The following is a 15,435-nucleotide window of genomic DNA, read 5'->3' on the forward strand; positions in this document are numbered from 1 at the left end:
TATTTGGTCTATAAAGTGCCCTAAGGACCCAGGATACACATTTGGAGAAGTGTGGCTCAGGGGTTAGAGGTGGCAGACCTGGAGCTTGAGTTCGGCCCGGGACCAGGGTTCAATTCCCCGCCTCGGCGGGTCTTGGGCTCAAAAATTCCACGGACTCGTTAATTCTCGCTCCGGTGCCTCCTCGACTCACGGGTTCACACTCTGCGACTCTGGGCAATAGCTTGCTTAATCTCCACAACGGCCCCTCGCGGCGGGATGCCTGGCTTTCACCTTGTGGATACCCTGCCAGGGTTATCTCACAGGGGAATACCAGGACGGGTTCCCTAAGCAAGCGCTGAGATGCCCCAGGGTAAGTCGTGCGCTATATAAGTTTCATTCATTTCATTTCATTTTGTTCTTACCCTCACAATAAGTATACCAGGATTGATTATATTTTTACCACCTTACCACCAGAAATATCTCAAATAAAGCCGACATCACAAAGTACCCGAAGTTGATATCAGATCACAATATTTTGGCTCTGATAGTGAATATATCTCCCACAACTCGGAAGACTCGTAACTGGACATTCGATCGGAAGCAGCTGGCCAATGATGATTATATCACTTACATCAGGAGTTGGACTCAAGTGTATTTTGATATAAATCGTTATAGTGCCACCAGAAATACAGTCTGGGACAGCTATAAGGCTGCTCTTAGGGGTGAAACCCTCAGTTATGTAGATAGACTTCAGAAGCAACAGGCCTCTGAGCACTCTAGGAAAATGTCAGAATTAGCTGACCTGGAAACGGCACGTATAACAGCAATTGCCGAGAACAGGACATTAGACGGGTCTTTTATAGTTCGTCAGATTTTAGTATGTAAAACTGAGCTTAATAAAGTATTAACACAAAAATCAGCAGAATCCTATAGATCCCAGCGTAGTAGTCTCTACGAGAATGGCGAAAAAGTAGGGAAGCAATTAGCCCTGCGAACCAGACAGCAGGCCTCCCTGAATGCAATCTCCTCAATAAAAGAGAACAACGTAGAATATACTAAAACTGAAGACATACTTAAAGTGTTCCAGGGGTATTATCAGAAGCTTTATCAGGAAGACCGGGATCATAATAGTAAAGAAACTAAATCTTTTCTCAGTAGTTTCCTATCCTGCCCAGACAATAGTCTTGACAGCCTTACTAAGAATGATCTAGAGAGCGAAATTACCATTTCAGAGCTTGAACTTGCTTTGTCGGAACTGGCATCCGGGAAAGCGGCCGGCCCCGATAAAATCCCGCTGGAACTGTATAAAATCTTAGGTAATATAATACTCCCATTATTATTAGATCTCTTTGTGGGGATACAATGGAGTGAAAGTTCCCCTGAGTCCTGGAAAGCTGCCAGTATTATTGTTTTTACTAAAAAAGGCAAGCCTGCTGACTCCACTGCTTCATACCGACCAATTTCTTTAATCAACTTTGATTCTAAACTCTATTCAAAGATCTTGGCCAACCGGATGAGGAGAATCATTGCAAAACTGGTCAGTCCATGGCAACATGGCTTTATCCCTGAAAAGGGCACCACCGACCATAACCGCAGAGCAATTACAATATTTGACATTATGTCGGGGACGGGGGCCAAGCTTCAATGATCCTTCTTGATGCCGAGAAGGCATTCGACCAGGTGTCCTGGGAGTATTTGTGGGCCATCCTAGAACACTACAACTTTGGGCCTTTATTTATAAGAGCAATAAAAGCTATGTACTCTAATCCAACAGCGAAATTACATATAATGGGGCAGGAATCAGGTTTGATAAACATTTCAAGAGGAACGAGGCAGGGGTGCCCATGCTCCCCAATTCTCTTTGCTCTTTATATTAATCCCCTGATTCTGAAAATTCTCGCTAACCCTAGAATTCATCCGGTAGTGACAGGCACCTTTGAAACCAAAATCCTTGCCTATGCGGATGACGTCGCTATTTTAACACCCGACCCTGAGACAGCCCTAGCCGAGATAGAGGAAACCGCACTTTTATTTGGGTCTTATTCAGGCTATTCCCTAAACAAGGGCAAGACAGTAATTTTATGCATGCAAAATACTCTTTGCTGTGACTCTAGGCGGGCTAATAAGGCTACGTATTTGAGAGTGCATATTACTACCGAAACTCAAGACATCATCAAATGTAACTATGAACCCCTTATCGACAAAATAAGACATGACCTAGCTAGAGTAAATAGTCTCCATCTCTCCATCATAGGTAGGGGGAATTATATTAAAATGACCATCTTTCCTAAAATTTTATATTTATTTCGTGCCATTCCTATATTAGTAGATGACAAATTTATCACAATTCTTAACTCCCAGATTTCCAAATTCATTTGGCAATACGGCAAGATTAGAAGATCATTAAAATACTTGCCCCTCCCTTACGATCGTGGCGGTCTGGCTATCCCTCAATTACTCCTGTACTATTGGGCTGCCTATATGCAGCAATTTGCTCCCATGGTCAACCCAATGCAGGAGGAAGTAATGGCTGGCATTCCTTCAATATATCAACTGGCCCTTGGTCCTAAAGCCAGAGGGCTTCTACTAAGACACTATGACCCAGGCTATTATAAAAAAAAAGTCAAATTCAAGATTGTTACAGGGGCTTGGAGAGCCTGGTCTAAAATAGTAAAATATATGCAAATTCCTAAATATAGCCGATATACCCCACTTCGACAATCGTCTCTTTTTCCGCCAAACATAAATGATGCGACTTTTGCTAATTGGGAGAGGTATGGTATCACCTCTCTTTTTGATCTTCTAGGTCCGGTGAAAAAGTTCAATTTTAGTTTCCTCCAGACTCAATATCTCATACCTAGCAGTGACTATTTGAAATTTTTGCAAGTTAGGTCAAGTATTAATCACTTGCTTCCCATTATAAATTGGAATAGAATATCCCTTATTGAAGATATCCAGAAATCCTCCTCCAGAATAGGTACATTATATAACACTCTTCTCGCCAACTCACCAGATGACACGGAACGTACAGAAGCAACCTGGGCCAGCAAATTAGACAATCCAGATGTGGATTTAGATAAGGTATTGACAATGGCCTCCCAGCTCTTACTTTCTACCAACTTAAGAGCTCAACTGTAGAAAACAGTTTATAATCTCTACCATACCCCCGCCAAATTGCACTCGTGGGGGAAAACTGATAACGACCGCTGTCCTAGATGTAAAAGTAGACCCGCGACTCTTGTGCATATGTTCTATGAATGTGACATTGGGGCTTTTTAAGAAGATGATTTGGGAATTCTGGAAGGAGGTGTTTGGACGGGATTTGCCGGAATCTCCCACAATTTTTATGCTGGGATATGATTGCACTCTAAGACTACACCACAATGAGGAAACAATGCTATTTATTGGTACTGCGGTATACCGCATCATTTTGGCCGCACGCTGGAAAGAGGAAGATCCTCCGAGCTTCCAAATGTGCCTTGCCCGGTTTCTGGCAGTTTATAATTATGAATCAGCGATTTATGCTACCAGGGGGCTAAAGTCTAGGACGCGGGGGGAAAAGGTTTGGTCTTCCATTACAGCCTGGTCCGCTTTATCCTCTTCTAATTGATATCTAACCCTCCCCAATGTTTTCTAAGAACCATGAACCTTGAAAATTTGGTAGCTTTGCTTTATGAATGTCTTATTTAGTGCTAACATTAGCTATCAGTATTTTTTCACTTCTTGTATATAATTTATTAATATTCGTTTTGTTGGCTTTTTTTCCTTTCTCCTTGAAAAACTATACAATTTGCTTGTCTTGTTTGTCTAAAGTATATGGATAAACTGTAATGGAGTTGTCTAAAGTATATGGATAAACTGTAATGGAATTGTTTTCATAAAAAAATAAAAACATTTAAAAAACGGGATCTCGCAACGATGTACACAGTGATTACAGTGTGGAGAAGACCACGCTGAAGGGCACGGGTAGGAGGTCGCACTTCCAGACCTGAGGACACCACTATCCGTCTGTGCTGGGCCCCCTTCCCTGCCTGGTCCTACGGGGTGGACATACACTGAGGGGCAGCGAAGCGGTACCATACCTTTCTCTGGGACTCTTCCGACGCTCTCCTGGGCCCCGTTATAGAACAGGTATAGATACGGTCTGGCACTGAGCCTGATTGGGATTTTGCATCATGGGCAGGGTACGGACCGAGACAACGGAGCACCTGACCCCTCTCCTAACATGACAGATCACGCTAGTCGGCCCTCCTTGCCTGGAACAACGCCTGCTGGACATACAGAGGGACTACCGGATAAGCTGGACCTTATCCTCAAGGAGATTCTGGACTCTAGGGCGGCGATGGAGCTGCAGATGGGTACGCTCACCACAGGACTAACACTACTAAGGGCGGACCACAGTAAACAGGCCGATACAGTCAAGAACCACGACCAATCTATTGAGGATCTCACCCCCAGAGTTACAGAACATTCATCCACCTTACAACAACTGCAGCAGCAGATGACAACGCTTATGGACCATGCGGAAGATGCGGAAGGCAGGAACAGTCGCAATAATATACGCGTCATTGGCCTGCCGGAACGCTGCGAGGGGAGTAAGGCAGCAGACTTTATGGAGACTTGGTTCAGAGACCACGTGGCATCTGTGGGGCTCTCTCCGTACTTCTGCGTAGAACGAGCCCATAGAAAACCGACAGGACAACCAAGACCTGGCGCTCCCCTTCGTCCACTGATAGTGAAAATTCTCAACTATAGAGACAGTGACGTCTTACTACAGAAGGCAAGGGAAAAGGCACCACTTCAGTTTGAGAATCATCGGATATCATTGTACCCTGATTACACCGTCCTGGTACAGAGACAGAGATCATCCTACCAGGCAGTAAAGAAAAAACTCCAGCAGGCACACCTCAAGTATGCACTCTTATATCCAGCCCGGCTGAAAATTATCCATGACAAAAAGACCCACTTCTTTGAAAGCCCTGCAGATGCTGAGGAGTGGATAGAATTGATGTGCATTGGTTCTAGCCAAATCAGCCACCCAGATTTGTCCTCACAGGATTCAGACAAACTTCCGAAACGTACCTCTCATCGCTCCCAGAATCCACACAGGGGTAAGGGAGGTGCTGGCCCATCACGAGAACAACAACGGCGAGACCAAGAAGAAGCGATTGCAGCAGCTGGGGTATTTCGGGAGGACTCGAACAAAATTGCTACCGATTCGGAAGACAGCACTCTCCATTCGGACTCCGAACACAGCATAACTTTATTCCCTACGATCACACCTAGGGTGGCCGATGACATGATCGATAACTAAACACAGACGGCGGGCCAACGATACCTTTGCTGATGAAACGGACTCTGTACCCGAGAGACTGTTATATCCTTTTGCTCGTACAAATTTGCATGAACGCTTATGTCCTGATTTCTAATGTACAAGGTTCTAGTCGTGTGTGATATTGGTATAAATATTACATCCCTGTACTTCTAGGGTTTATGCTAGTTGAGAGAAGGCTCCAGGATGCGTTGATTTTGATAACGCAGTCCCCATCACACCTGATCACACACTACCCCCGGGGGGGGACCGTAGAGCCGGCAGGTTTCAGACCCTACTGAAATCATGATCGGATCTGAGACTAGCTACCTCCCTGCGAGCGAATGCACCATTATTTGTTCTGTACTACGGGTACACTATTGTTGGGCCCAGCACAGTTTGGCACTGTGCCAAGTTTTGTTAGGGCTTAGGGGGAAAAGGGACTCCTGGTCAGGTCAGCTATGCCGGCTCCACATACTCAGGAGCTTCACACTACATTTTGTATCATGCCTGGGAACACCACAGGGTCGTACAACCTACTCACATGGAATGTTCGAGGATTGGGGGCCATCCAGGAAAAACACAGTATTCATGTGTATCTCCTCCGGCGTAAATCACAAGTAGCGTTCCTTCAGGACTCTCGTTTAATTGAGTCTGAAATGCAGAAGATGCGCCAAAAATGGAGAGGACATATGTATTATACTAATTATTCTGCTTTTGCTAGGGGGCGACCATTTGGATACGCCATGGGGTCCCATTTACCGAGCTGGAGTGCCAAGTAGATGACCAGGGCCGGTACATCCTAGTGAAAGGCACCCTCGATGGCAAAAGGCACCTGGTGGTCCTTGGCAGCGTTTATGCCCCTAATTTCGAGCAGGACGACTTCCTGAGCAAGCTCGGTACAGTACTAGCGGACTGGGATGGTATCTCCCTGGATATTGGGAGGGGATTGGAATGCTGTATTAGATACTGCCCTTGATAGGTCGCACCCACCTCTGCATGGTACAAACAACATCAAACTAGCTGATCAATTCATGACCTGGGAAAAAGGCTGGACTCTTTTTGATGCGTGGCGATGCCTTTATCCCACCCACAGAGAATATTCTTTTTATTGTGCAGTGCACAGCCTCCATACTAGAATTGATGGGTTCTTGTGCTCAAGACCCATCATCACCAAGATCCGCCACTCCACATATCTAGCAAAAACCTTCTCCGACCATAACCCCCTCAAAGTCACACTCAGTTGGGGCACAGTGTCCACCCTAGTTCCCACTTGGAAATTACACCCACAACTGCTGGAAGACGCCCCCTTCCGCACAACCCTATCCAATTCTATTACTAATTACCTGGCTGAAAACTGAAACACAGCCTCCTCCAATTTGATCGAATGGGATGCTCTGAAGGTGGTGGTCAGGGGAGCGACAATTGGACAATTAGTGGGGACTAGGCAGGAAATACACCAGCGTCTGAAGGACATTGAACACCGGCTAGATATACTGGAGAGGGAAGCTTTGTCTGATCCACACAAACGGAAAGCATTGCAATCTGCTCACATTGACCATGCTGAAACACTAGAAACAATACGGACAATAGATCATAGAACATTTCTCCAACGCAAGCATACAGAAGCGGATAGATCCGGTGCGCTACTTGCCCGCCTGGTTAGGGAAAGGCCAGACCCGCCAATTATATCTAGAATCCGCACACAGACAGGAAACATAGTTCACACACAAACCAAAATAAATACAGCCTTTAATGATCACCTGGCAGCACTCTATGCACCCCCTGCCCCAGTTTCGGGTTCCTCTATCGCAGTTTTCTGCAGGATCTTCCTTTCCCTCTACTGCCCGATATCGCCCAAAAAGACATTGATGGCTCCATAACTCAACAAGAAATATGTGCTGCAATTAAGGGGTTATATTGTAACAAGACGTCTGGCATTGATGGACTCCCTGTAGAGTTGTACCATACCTATTCGGAGACTTTGGTGCCAGTGCTGGAGGCTGTATATAAGGCTGCATTTGAGACTGGTCACCTGCCAGATCCCACCATGCAAGCATTAGTCATATCCATTCCCAAACGAGGACAAGATAGCTTAGAAATGGCTAATTATAGACCTCTCTCCCTGTTATCCACTGAATATAAAATTCTCAGTAAGGCCCTTGCTAACCGCATACTACGCCACCTTAATACGCTCATTCACGGCGACCAATGCGGCTTTCTACCAAATTGCAGCACCTCTCTAAACACTCGATGGCTACACTATGTAATGAAAGCCCCCTCGCAAGCTTATGAACACACAGGGTGCATAGCACTAGACCTTAGACAGGCATTCAACTCCCTCTCTTGGGAATTCATGTTCGCGGCATTGCGGCGGTTTGGTTTCCCAGACACATATCACAAGTGGGTTAACCTATTAAATACATCCCCTACGGCCAGAGCTCGCACGGGACATCACATCTCAGACCAATATACTGTCCATAGAGGCACAAGACAGGGGTGCCCGTTATCCCCCTTACTATTTGTGCTCGCGCTGGAACCCCTAGCTATAGCTATTCGAGACACAGCGGCACAGCTTGGCATTCCCATTGATGGGACACACCATTTAATATCTATCTATGCAGATGATATACCCTTATACTAACGGGCCTAACAGCCGATAATGCCCCTCTCCTAATTTATTTGCTACTTTCTGACGCCTTTTTTCAGGAAATGCCACACATAACCCACCTGCAATTTGGCACTCACAACTTTCTGGTAACTTCCACCACATTCAAATATTTAGACATTCAAGTGTATAGGACGCAGGCGGATCAAATTGAGGGTAATATCCTCCGGGCGATAATGGGTCTCCGTGCTAGCGTAGGGTTCTGGACCTCTCTACCACTGTCAGTGATGGGACGAGTCGTCATCTCCAAAATGGTGATGCTGCCTCGTTTATTATACTATTTTGTGAATTTGCCGGTGGTGCTCCCATAATCCATTTTAACACATTGAACACAATTTTGGTGAATCTCATTTGGGGTACTGGCCGCAGAAGGATAAGCCTTAGGAAGCTCCAGTTGGGGACACGTAATAGCGGGCTGGGAGTTCCGGACTTTAGAAGTTACTACTATGCAAGCCGGCTACAATGATTATCCTATTGGACTGCAAATAGAAACTTGCAAGAGATTGGATTGACGCCACAGAGGTTGGATCGGGGCGAGCTCCATTCCTTATTATTACCGAAGGCTAGGATTCCTCCAGACTGCCCTCCCCTACTGAAGGTTGCCCTACACTGTTGGAAGAAAGCCTTATTGTATACAGCTACAGCAGTCCCTTATGCCACGAACATCCCTATCTTAGGTATCCCTACACCACAGGGAAGACTCACACGGGCCATACTACAAGACTGGACGGACAGTGGGGTGGAGGACGTAAGTGCATTCTTCGGCGATGGTACCATGCTAGATTACGACTCCTTTGTACAGGCCACGGGTGCTCCACCATGCCTCTACTTATTACATGCTACTGTAACACATTATGTTAGAACCACATGGGCCCCACAAAGAAATGAACGCCCACAACATAACCTAGTACACCTCTTATACTACATGGATCGTGGGGGGCATTTGGTACGAGATGGTTATACACCGGAGTTCGGGCACATACAGCAATTCCACTTACTTCTCTTAGAGCACACTGGGCCGAAGTCTCTGACGTGGAAATTACAGACAAAGCATGGCAATGTATGCTAGAATACCCTAGAAAAGAATCGGGGAATGCGAAATTAAAATGTTTTCAGACGATGGCCCAGCATAGATCAAATCTTACCCCTCAGAGAATACATCGCATGTTCCCGGACTCCATTGCAGAGTGGATGAGGTGGATTTTATCCATATGCTATGGTCCTGTCCTTGTTTACGAGACTACTGGAGAGGAGTCTGCAATACGCTGCATGAGGTAACACAACTTCGGGTCCCAGAAGAAGCCCTGAATTGCCTTGCAGGCCACCGTAGACACTCACGGGTTCAGAAGGTGCGGTTAAAATATTTAGATCTGGCCCTCCATTTGGCGATAAGAGTTCTTACAATGAGGTGGAAGTCCCCTAGATGCCTGGCGATTTCCATCTGGCAAGCTGACTTGCTTCAGTGGGGAAGGGTAGAGGGTGCAGCTCTTCGTAGAGAGAACAGAGGGCTGAGGAAACAGCCCATCTCCATGTAATGTGAGGCTATGATGATTGAGTTGAAAACGCTTGACTTGTCTCCCCCACAGGTTATTCCGACCCCGTAACATGTGAAGCTACCATATGCCTTCTAACCTCTAGGCCCCGAGACTCGATCAAATAGGGACCTTGGTACGGAAACTGCATTCCCTACAGAGATACATATACAAATACCTCCTCGAGTAGCGTGAAAGTGGGTGTGGGTCTGACCAGGAGACGGGACGGGAGGGTTAGGGTGGAGGGGAAGGTGTTTCTGTTAGTTTCTGTGCTTAAATGTACCTGTGCACACCTTAGTATTGATTTTATTTCCATTGATCAGCCCCTGATGACTTACCAGCAGTGCGACAGAAGAATGAAACTCTTACTTCTTATGTTACACAGATTATTTGGCACAGCCCCCATGTTTGTCCTATGTACTATAACTTTGATATAGGAAAAAACAAAATAACTATTTCTGTTGGATCCTTGTTTTCAGGATGTGATGATACATGGTCTTCAATAAAGTGTGTTAAAAAAACTCTCAGAAATGTGTATGTTGTTTTAGAGTAAGTCATCAGCAGCTCTTGGTGTTATCACTGGGTCTTCTTCTTCTGGGACATCGCTGTCATCCATTGAGTGACATAACTGTACCTTTGAATCTAGTGTTCCCTCATTGGATTTTTGGGACCCACTATGCCATGTAGTCACTTTAGCAATTCTTTCATTGTGTTATGCTTTGGCTTGGTCAGCTGTCAGCTTATGCGGTGACACTGTCTTTTTGTTGCATCATGCTCTGTTGCGTCTTGGTCTTACAGGCAAAGAAAAATTCCTTGATATATTCTGCCACTCATTTCTCAGTCCAGCTAACATCTTCAGAAGGCTGCCTCATCACAACACTGTGGCTCTTTCAACAGAGATAAACTGTAGATACAAAGCATACTTCCAAGAACAATTCCACACAAGCGCCTTCTATCCACTTAAGGAGACCTATAATCCTTAGATTGTTTAGTCTAGAACAGTCTTCAACATTCTTGGCCCTCTACTCAAAGGATCATATGTGCTCTGTCACATTCATCACTTGTTCCTGGAGGCCCCGAATTGCGATCTGTACCTCTGCACTTACAGTGTTATTATGTTTGACCTTGTCTGGTAGTGTTTGTTTGGCACAGAGTAAAGTAATTTGTGGTGACAATGTCTTTTATTTTCTAGAATTTCTCTGATATCCTTTATCACTTTTGTCAGAAGTGTCGAGTTTATCTTGCTTCACATTATTATCATTTTCCATGGTCCTGCCTTATCTGCTGATGAATTAGCTATCTTGTTTGTTATGTTGCATTTCAGGTGGTATTTTAGCTTTTTGTGACTTCAGTCTGACCATTTTTAAATCAGGATGTATCATGTGGGGGATGTATATTTCAGGCTTATGATTCCACCATATTCAGTATTTTGAGGTATTACTGGACTCAGTGCACATGATCATGTTTTTAATCTGTATTTCCTACTTTTGCTGGACAAACTGTAACCTTAAGTCAGTATACCCCAACTGTGTGGGTAGTTTTTTATGGATTGTTGGGAGCAATGGGCTCCTGTATAGGATCAAAGAGGAGGGGTAAGTCGGGCACAACTAGTCTTTCATGCACAGACTAGATCTCAATCCTTTTTGCCCCTGTTTAGGTCTGGCCTTTTGGACATTCAGGGTCTCTCACTCCAGTACAATGGCCTTGCGGATGTTGATTAATTTGTTACATGTCATTTCGAGACGGTTGAATCTAAGCAAGTTTCTGTAAATATGAAACCTTGCTCCATCACCTTACCCCAGCCACAAAAACTTGCTTAGATTCAACCATCTCGAATAACATGTAACAAATTAATCAACATGTTTTGTTTTACTAAAACCTGCATTACACAACATTTCTAGTATCGAGGAGAAGCGTGTCTATGTGCTATCACTAACAGTAACCCGAGTGTCTTAAAATGACTGCCAAAAACGCGGGTAATCTTTTGCTTATGCATCTGTCACATCTACGTGGTGTGACGTCTTTCGCTTTGGTGGGAATTTCTTTCATCTGCGCACTAGTGCCAAAGATGGCCGCTTTATGTTTCACATGCTAATACTTATGCTGTGATAAAACTAAAACTTGTATGTTCTGCTTAACTATTACGGCTATAGTTAAAATAAAGTAATGGGGATTGAGTAGAAATAAGTGGTATAGAGTGCATTAATTTATTTTCGTATTCTAATGTGTCTCTTTTTGACTTTATTATTAGCTCGTATTTGGGCCTGCAAGTGATTGAAACGCCATATTGAATTTCCTTTGCACATGTGTCAAGAGCCATGAGAGACCTCGAGCAGTGTCATTGAACAGCAGCCAAAACCTATCTTACCCAAGATGTTCCTGGGAACCTGACCGTCTGAACCCACAAGAGGAAGAAATATTGACGGTATAAATACAATGTATACAAATTTAAACTAATATTGCTGGGTGGAATAAAAATCGTGGGAAAGTAAATTATGGGATTGAACTTGATCAATTTTATTCAATTGGAATTACCTCACACTGGTATGGTGTGATGGCCTCTCCTCGCCTTTCTGACCAATCACTTTGATGGGACTACACAGATTTGCAACATTAGGGGAGGTACATTGCCCTGGAAAATAGTATAACTAAGGTAGGCTTAGCCGGTTAATTGTCCGACTTGTTACAGACCTGTCACTGACCCAACGTATGCCGGAAGAGAATCGAGAGCAGAGTGCTGGTTGAGCACTCTGTCAGAAGAATCAGGGAGTTTGCTGAGGGAGAATTATCGATCACCCAGTCGGGGTCTGTCCATAGCTGCAGAGAAGGGTGTGACACTGGTGTTGCACTTAGCGGAGGTCACCTGTCCCGTCTTGCACCTTTCCTGTTCTGTTGGCACCTGATTAGTCGGGAGCCCGTCTTTCTTGTCCCAGCCTGTGGCCAGGGTTGGTCTTTAACACTATTCTAGGTAAATATAATCTGCGTGGTATGTCCTTGTGATGTCTTCCTTTTTCACCCTTCCCAGGCACAAATCTCTAAAGATGATTCTTTAAATTCTTGGAAAGTATGTGTATTAATAGTTGTTTTCTTACTGGCGAAATCCCTGACCTCACTGTTGTGGTGTTTGACATTTCAAAATTTGCATAGACAAAGTGTTTAAAACTTACCCGAGTCTGTGGTTATTTTGTCAAGGTAAAGTCAATCTACCTATTATGCTAACTCCTTTTGATCCCCAGGTTTAGGACTTAAACCCAAGTGACAAGGATTGGTAAGTTAATGTTGTACAGGTATAAGTCCTAAGACATAAAATTCTGATAGGCAGGCTGTTAATAAATAGGATTACAGGTTCAAGTGTGAATGTTTATGGGCCCAGGTGAGTATGGTAAACCGAGCTGGTAATCCTGCGCCATCAAAGGTCCCCAGGAAAGAAGGAGAGCAGCAGGGTCCATCCTTATCCTCCAAAAGGGATATCATCTGTGCACTTGGGGGCCCCTATCTCTGCGGCCTCCAACCCCCTTGTCAGATGCTTCTCCCACAGTAGCTCTGGGGAAGGCTCAGCCTCACCTCTGTTGGCGCAGAGACTGATTTCTTCTCCACCTACAACCTGTTCCATCTGCTGAGGCCTCTCAGGATGTGTCCAGAATCACTGTCAGGTTCAGATGAACTTCACCATTAGCCTCCTGTTATTATTATTATTATTATTAAAACATTTTATAGAGCGCGTAGTCACCCGGAGGTAGCCCAGCGCTAAAAACCCTACCTCTACAGGTCAGTGGGCCAGGAAAGGAAGGGGGATAAGGGAGGGGAGGGGGGAACTGGAGTTCGGGGTTCCGGACGAGCAAGTTTCTTTTATGGAAAAAGGTGGGTTTTCAGCCGCTTCCTGAAGCGTAGATAATGTGGTTCAATTCTCAGGTCGCGGGGGAGAGCATTCCAGAGGCGTGCGGTGTGAACTGAGAAACGTCTTCCACCTGAACGTGCCTTCTTAAATCTGGGAGTGATGATGAGATTCTCCTTGTCCGAACGGAGGGATCTAGAGGATTTATAGGGTTTGATAAATTTTCTGAGAATAGGGGGGCCTTGATTTTGTAGCAGTTTGTGAGCTAGGCACAGGGCCTTAAATTTGACCCGCTCCCTTATTGGGAGCCAGTGAAGGAGTTTTAGTGCTGGTTTGGCCGAGGCTCTGGCAGGAGTATTAGTGAGAATCCGGGCGGTGACGTTCTGAATTCTCTGAAGCTTGTTCATCGTTGCTTCGGGGGCGCCCAGGTAGATCACATTGCTATAATCAAGCCTGGAGAGTATCATGCCTTGAATTAGCAGTTTTTGCGAGTTGGGGGGCAGGAGGGGCAGGATCTTCCTCAATGATTTCAAGAGCCCGAAGCAAGTCCCGGCTACTTTTTTTGCTTGCGTGGTGAACGAAAGGTCAGTATCGAGCCACACGCCCAAGCTTTTTACTTCTTGTTTTGGGTCAGGGGGGGGACCCAAACATCCTGGCCAGATGTTCGGGGAGAGAGTGAGTCCTTTCTGGCCAAGGAGGAGAACGTCAGTCTTTGCTCCGTTCAGTTTTAAGGCCGAACTGTTCATCCAGCGTTGAACCTGCGTATGGCAGTTAAATAAATCTGCTGGTTGTTGGCTGGGATGGGATAATGACACAACTAATTGTGTGTCGTCAGCATAGCTGACGACGCTCACTCCGAACGGGGTGATAACCTCCTCCAATGGGGACATGTAGATATTAAATAATGTGGGGCTCAGGGAGGAGCCCTGAGGCACGCCACATTGGAGGGGAGTTTCTGAGGAGCAGGTGTTGTTTTCCCAGATCTGAAAGGTGCGCTGGGCCAGAAAGGATGAAAGCCAGGATAGGGCGGAGCCTTCCACACCGACTCTCTTGAGCCGTTTAATGAGAAGTTGGTGGTTGACGGTATCGAAGGCCGCACTCAGGTCGAGGAGGATCTCTGCCACTGATCCTCCTTCGTCTAAGAGTTCTCTGGCCTCCTCTACCGCTGCCAGGAGGGCGATGTCCGTGCCCTGCCCTGGACGAAAACCTGTCTGTGAGCTTTTTAGTCTGTTGTTGTCCTCCAGGAACTGTGAAAGTTTCTTGTTAGCCAGTTTTTCAGCAATCTTGCTGATCCCTGGGAGAAGAGAAATTGGCCTAAAATTGGCCAGGTTTTCGGGATCAAGGGAAGGTTTCTTCAGTAATGCTTTAACAACTGCCGCCTTCCAGCTCGGGGGCACGACTCCCTGTTGGAATGAGGCGTTGATCAGGTGGGTAAGGGGAGGAACAATGATGGAAGCTACTTCCTTAAGGGTCCGAAGCGGGGCGGGGTCCCTGGGAGATCCGCTTTTAATGGAGTTTAGAGTATTTCCCACTTCTTCGATAGTTACTTGACCCCAAGAGGAGAGGCAAATGGATGTCCTAGTGTTCGGGGGGTCGTTTTCCTCGCACGGACTAGCAGGGGGGATTGAATCAAGGATTTTTTGTATCTTTTCATGAAAGAAGTTAGCCAGCTGATGGCATTTTTCCTGATCAGCCTTGGGGTCTGGGGGGTTTCTCGGTCCCGGATCTGGGGTTTTCAGAAGTTCTTTTAAAATGACGAAGGGTTCTTTTAAAATGATGAAGGATTCTTTACTCGAGCATACTGCTTTTTCTATTCTTTCCTGGAAGAATGCACTTTTAGTCTTACGAATGGATGTTTTGTAAGTTAAAAGGGAGGTAGAATAAGCGTCTTTGTTTGCTTTAGACTTATCTTTCCTCCAGGAGCATTCCGTTCTCATGCATTCCTGGCGCAGGGCTTTGAGCTCTGGGGTATACCACGGAGCAGAGGACACTCTTTTGGTATGTTTAAGAGTGGCTGTTTTAGGGATTAGTTTATCTAGCGAAGATGTAATCCAGGAATTAAACTGTTTATCGGCCGTACCAGGCTCGGTAGAGAGCTCAGGAATGGAAT

This window comes from Lissotriton vulgaris, chromosome 4_1, assembly GCF_964263255.1.
Source record: "Lissotriton vulgaris chromosome 4_1, aLisVul1.2, whole genome shotgun sequence".
In the NCBI taxonomy this organism is placed as follows: domain Eukaryota; kingdom Metazoa; phylum Chordata; class Amphibia; order Caudata; family Salamandridae; genus Lissotriton; species Lissotriton vulgaris.